The sequence below is a fragment of the Ictidomys tridecemlineatus genome, chromosome 14, assembly GCF_052094955.1.
Source record: "Ictidomys tridecemlineatus isolate mIctTri1 chromosome 14, mIctTri1.hap1, whole genome shotgun sequence".
Taxonomy (NCBI): Eukaryota; Metazoa; Chordata; class Mammalia; order Rodentia; family Sciuridae; genus Ictidomys; species Ictidomys tridecemlineatus.
The window spans coordinates 11,832,338-11,838,268 of record NC_135490.1 but is presented as its reverse complement, the minus strand read 5'-3'; the positions used below and the strand labels follow the sequence as shown (position 1 = coordinate 11,838,268).

Genomic DNA, 5,931 nt, shown 5'->3' with positions numbered 1-5,931 from the left:
AGAGGTCAGAGCCTAACCTTCCATGTGAGCCCTTGGACAGTCACGCGGTTCTGGGCATGTGCCATCCTGCTCAGACCCCCTGCGGTCTCTCAAAGCCAATATCTTTTAAATATGTCTCAGGTGATGGTAGTTAGCAGCACCCCCAGCCCATCCCCCAACTATAGCTGACTAGTTACTTTGAAGAAGGCATCTCCAGAAAAAAGGGAATCTACCAAAAATGAAAATAGATAGTAGTTGGTGGCAGGGTGTGTTGGCGTTTTGATGGTTTGGATCTGTGACTAAACAGGGTGTAGATGTGGTTGATTCCTTGTTGTGATGTTTAATTTTACATGTCAACTTGAAGGAGGTACAGGGTACCCAGATATTTGATCAAACAGTAGTCTGGGTGTCTCTGTAGGGGCATTTTTAAGTGAGACTGATACTTAAGTAGGTAGACTTTGAGTAGATTGTCCTCCTTATTATGGTCAGGATGAAGGTCTGAATAGAATAAAAGAGCTAGCCTTACCTCAAGTAAGAAAGGATTCCTCCTAACTGCCTTCAAATTGAAACACTGGCTTTATTCTGCCTTTGGACTTGAACTGAAGTTTCATCTCTTCCTGGATGTTGAGTCTGCTGGCCTGTGAGTTACAGCTCTGCTCTCAGGCCTTGAGACTTGGCCTGGAGCTACACCATTGGTTCTCCTGGTTCTTGCCAACCTCTGTAGTTGCATGAGCCAATTCCTTATATCTAACCTCGTTCTTTCTCTCTATATTCTATTGGTTCTGTTGCCCTGGAGAACCCAGACTAATTACCCTGGTCTCTCTGAACAGCCCTGAGAGTAGCCTGGGATCTTGTGATTAGTTAAATGATCAATAAAGATGTAGACTTCACAGAGAAGTTTCTCTGGCAGCTGGTGTGGCCCTGAAGGTACCTGGTTACTGACTGCTGTCTTGTGTTTCCAGTTTGGCAGGATTAGAATTTCTGGTACTCAAGCATGGCCTGACCCTGAGTCAGATCTTGCCCTGTGTTTTCCAGCAAGGGATTTTCTAGGCCATTAGGGACTCTGGTCCAAGTGATAGACAGGGTCTCTATATAAGGATCCTGGCAATACAACACTGGTGTTAGAATAACTTAGCAGGAATCCAACCTGATTTTCTGAAGTATGGTTTTGCCCCAGTTATACTTCTTGGCATGTGTTTCCTAAACAGCAATAAAATACTGTTTATGTTTATTTTAAAAAAATATTCATTTTTTAGTTATAGGTGGACACAATATCTTTATCTTATGTAAGGATCAAACCCAGTGCCTCCCACATGCTAGGTGAGCATCTACCTCTGAGCCATAACCCCAGCCCCAGTTTATGGGAATTTTAAGTGTGGGAGGTACAGAAACTTTTCTTGACTGCTCATGGTCTGGGACTATGGGTGGAAACATGCACTCTCTGGGTGCCTTTTCACTGAATCATGATGATCGATTTTTAGAATGTGCCTAGGGCAGAAAAAAGACCAGTGGAATAGCTCCCAATTTCACTTCAAGTCAAAGGGTGACCCAGGAAAGCCACTCATTGCTCTTGGCTTCCCACATCCAAGTGGTCCTAAAGCCAGCAGACTCAATTAAACCTGGAAGCTAGATTTAGACTCCCGTGCCCTGCCCCATACATGCTGTATCAAATGCACATCTTTGACAAATACTGGTGTGAAGGAAGAAGCACAGAGTTTGGGGGTTGTTGTGTTGTTGTTCTGGGCACCATCTATGTGACTTTGGTCATGTTACAGAAACTCTGAGCCTCAATTTCTCTACCTATAAACTAGGGATAAAAATATCTATCTTCCAAACTGATGGGGTTTTTGTGAGAATGAAATTCATTTAAAATTTCATAAGCATGTTTTGAGTTACTTGGACGTGCCTGGCCCTATAGAGATACTGCAGGGTAAAAAGATGACTGGGACATGGTTCCTATGCTCAGGAATTCAGCCTCTAGTACAGTGAGAAAATATGTATGAATGCAGTTTGTAGCTGTAAAAGGCTACCTAAATGTTAGCTATTATTAGCATTAATGCAGATAATAAGACCAGCTCTACTTATGCTGCATGGTTATCATTAAATTCAAGTGAGATAAAGCATGTCAAAGCCATTTAAAAAGCTGAAAAGTACTGACGTAAGAACTTATTATTAGTATTATTATTGCCATCATTGAGTGAATGATAATTAAGTTTAGTAGGGGAAAACCTAGATTTTAATTATAGGCCACAGAGGATCCTGGAGTTTAAATACCAAACTTGGGACTCTTGAGTAGAACCCACAGGTATTCTCACCTGTTTTTGATTCTGCCGGGGAGCAGCATCGACAATTCACAGGCTGTTAATACTTCTTCCATTTCAGACTATCTGATCCTAGAAGCAGGGGTTTCTTTGCAGTTTATTGGCGACCCACTGAAATGCATCCACCTGTGAGGTGGAATGTGCTATCTGATGGGCAGCCTGACAATAGTACTACCCTACAGATTAGGATGTGGTCAGGTGGAAAAAGAACAAGTGGATTATGCTCTCTGAAGTCCTCCGTCGGGCGCATGTTCTGTGGCAGACTTCTGCTCTGGGCAGTGCTGTCCACGGAGCCAAAGTCATGGTGCTGAAACCTGAAAGCTCAGAGCAGGCAAAGGAGCTTGGAAATCATCTGGATTTACTCTCTTTTGCAGACACTATGTCTGAGAGTCAATGTGTTGTCCGCCTCTTCTTCCAGACCACGCTGCAAACTGATCAAGCTAATGGAAACAGTGGAACTCGAATACTCGGCTCTCCTGACTCGCAGTAATGCGTGAGGTTGTTTCTGGCTTTGAGTTAACTTCCGGGCTGGAAGACAGTTCCCACAATGGCTGGGATCTGGATCTGTCTACTCTTTTTTCATGGAGCAGGGGGTGGGGGTTATGGTCCCTGCCCTTCTTTCTCCCTAGCGGTAGCTCTCTCCCCACCCTGCTTGTGACATGGTCAGTGTAAATTTTAATGTGCTAGATGGCCATCCCCCTCCCTAACAGGCCTCGCATGCTGCATATTCTTTTGTTACATACCTTGATCTGCTTTGATTTTGAGATAACCATATATGTGTGTCTGCCTTTTGGCTAGATTATAAGGCTCTGGGGCTCTGGAGGGGTTAGCTCCATTGTTGAAATCCAGCTTTGTCCCTTGGTAGATCCTTCTGGATCTTGGACAAGTCACTTTGACATTCTAATTTTTTTTAAATATACACTTTGAGATAAAAGCACCCCTAGCTTACATATGGTGAAAGTAATAGACGCCTGTGAAGTTGGGATCCACTTTTCCCATCCAGTCCTACTGCTAACTCCATTCTGTGGCTCTCAGGTGCGGGCCACCATCTCCTAACTAGAGGGGCCACCATCTCCTAACCAGAGCCAGGCTCCATACTTCCTGTGTGACCATCATCCAGGTGTGCTTTCAAGACAAAGAAGACCTGAGGTCCCAGGGAGGTAGAGCTTTATGTCATTCACAGGGTCACCTACTGGCCCCTTTCCAGGAGGCTGTCTCACAGATCACCAGCTGTCCTTTCTGATCACCTTCTGTCCCTGCTCTGTAGCTCAGCTCGGCCATCACCCATTCTCTCACTTCCTAGCTCACTCCCATTTTGTTCTGAAGGATGGTAGTGAATTCTTTCAGGAGAAAAATCTTTCCTGCTTCCCTTTGTGCTGATTAATGTTTGTGGGATTGAGACTAACTGGATGATACCTGATGTGGGACTTTTACCTAGGCCTTGGTTTCTTATGCACAGGCATATTATACTACTTCCTGTCCGGAAGCTCACAACAGGAAGTGACCTCCTTCCTGATCCCTTGTTTCCCATGCGGCCCACCTAGACTGGATGCAGCTCCAGGAAGGCCTGCCTTGCATTGCTCCAGCTTGCAAAGCCCCTTTGCATCCAGTGGAGATGAACTGAGTTAGATGACTGATTCTTGAAATTCATGGTGGCTTTTAATTAAACGGGGAGTTTCCCTTTTGCAGAAGACATCCAATTCCTCTGAGAGCATCTCAGCTTGTTTTCTAACCTATGTGGGGTAGAAACTGAGTAGAAATTGGTCCTTCAGAGCCTGGTGCCCTGTTTTCTAAAGGAGAAAGACGCTTTGAAGAACAGAGACAAAAGGAACAGAGACAAAAGTCTTTGGAGCTGGGAAGTCAGGGAGAAAGGAGGTAAAGAATGGGGAGAAAAGGACCCAGGAGACAGGAGTGAGCATGATGGCAGGATGTTGTGCCCTTGGTGTTATGACTTTCACCCTAGCACCACAATTTCTCCCAAAGAATGGAGGAGCCTGGCTTCTTGAGGATATGGTGAAAGGCTGCTTCTGCCCGTGGGTGGTGGAAGGCTAGTCCAGAGATTGCACATCTCTGTGATTTCACGGAGTCTGGATGGAAGAGGAACGTAGGAAACCAACTCTGGACTTCCCCAAACCTTTGCAACTCAGGTCTGATGCAATGTGTGTGGAGGGCAGTAATTCAAGGAAATTAAGTCAAGAATGCAAGGGGCAGAAGGCCCCCAACTGACCTCTGGGTTAGACCCAAGTGGAGCCTGGCACAGAGTCATGCATTTAAAATAATATCCTGCCAGGATTTTTTTGTTTCCTCAGAGAGGGATATGGCAAAATTTCAAAGGGAAACTGTCGATATCAGGAGGCCACTTGGGGTCACCTCATGCAAACTCCCATCTAGCGTGGGCATTAAGTGAACTTTAGGAACTTGGGGTGCTGCTCTTCTTCTCCCCACTCTGCCTTCTCTCTCAATATATACCAGTGGAAGCTTCCTCCAGCCACCTAGCATCTTCCAAACGCCACTTCCCCTTCCACTGAGATCCATGGAGCCAGATTGGCAGATCCTACAACCTGAGACGGGGTCACTGGAGCACAGGGGCCAGCCATGCTCAGCCTTCTCAGCTGCCTCATCAGGAAGAGGAGACTACCAACTAGAAACCTGTGAATGCGTGGAGAATGAACAAGTTGGTTTCCTGCAGTTTCCCCACATGATTCCTTTCCCAAGTCCCCAGGCAGCCTTCTTGTCTCCCTGCAAGGCTGCAGCCAGAAGCAATTACAGTGGCAATACAAGCCCGGAAGATGGGGACCGATATTTTTCAATATGACCAACCCACAGCTGTTCATATATTTGGTTTCTTTTAACATTCTTTCCACTGGCCTTATCCAAAGAAGGAGTTTCTTAAAGTATAACATGGTATACATTAAAATTAATAGTTAAAGTTCTTAAATTAAAGAATGACCTTACATAATTCTTGGGGTAACAAAATCACGACTGCAATAATAGACTACTTGGAAAATAACCAACAGTGAGAATATTGCGTATCAAACTCATGCCAATGTTGTTCTCACGGGAAACGTCGCTGCTCTGAATGCATTCAGAAATAAACAATAAAAATTGAAAAGAATTAAACTGAGAAGTGTTAAGAAGTCAGAATAAAACAGAACTATGGAAAGCAAGAATTTTTTCAAAGATTTATTTTTTCCTCCTGTCTAACCAAAACCGTGTATCCCTTGACAAATATCTCCCCACCCCCACCCCTCATAACCATCCTTCTGCTCTCTGCTTCTGAGCTCAGTTGTTTCAGATTCCATACATAAGTGAGAATATGCAGTATTTTTCAGTGCCTGGTTAATTCACTTAGCATAATGTTCTCCAGATTCATGCAGGATGTAGATGACAGAATTTCCCTCTTTTAAAGAGAGGAATAGTATTCCGTTGTATGTATATACACCACATATTTGGCATCCATTCTTCTATTGATGGAAGGTAGACATTTTTGAAAGTCAGTATCAAGTTAAAATATCTGAAGTTATTTTAATGTAATATTATATGTTCTGTGTAATATTAAAACAATGGAGTAATATTTCTAATAGTTCTTTTAATATAATCAGATAGACCAAACTATAATTCACAGAGGTAG

At 43.9% G+C, this 5,931-nt stretch overlaps 1 long non-coding RNA gene across 1 annotated transcript; it reads left to right on the top strand.

The window, feature by feature from the left end:
* Positions 1 to 2,543: 2,543 nt before the first annotated feature.
* Positions 2,544 to 5,470, top strand: LOC144370284 (uncharacterized). The gene is made up of 2 exons (XR_013430218.1): positions 2,544 to 2,798; positions 3,760 to 5,470. It is a non-coding gene; the product is annotated as an uncharacterized LOC144370284 (long non-coding RNA).
* Positions 5,471 to 5,931: the final 461 nt, after the last annotated feature.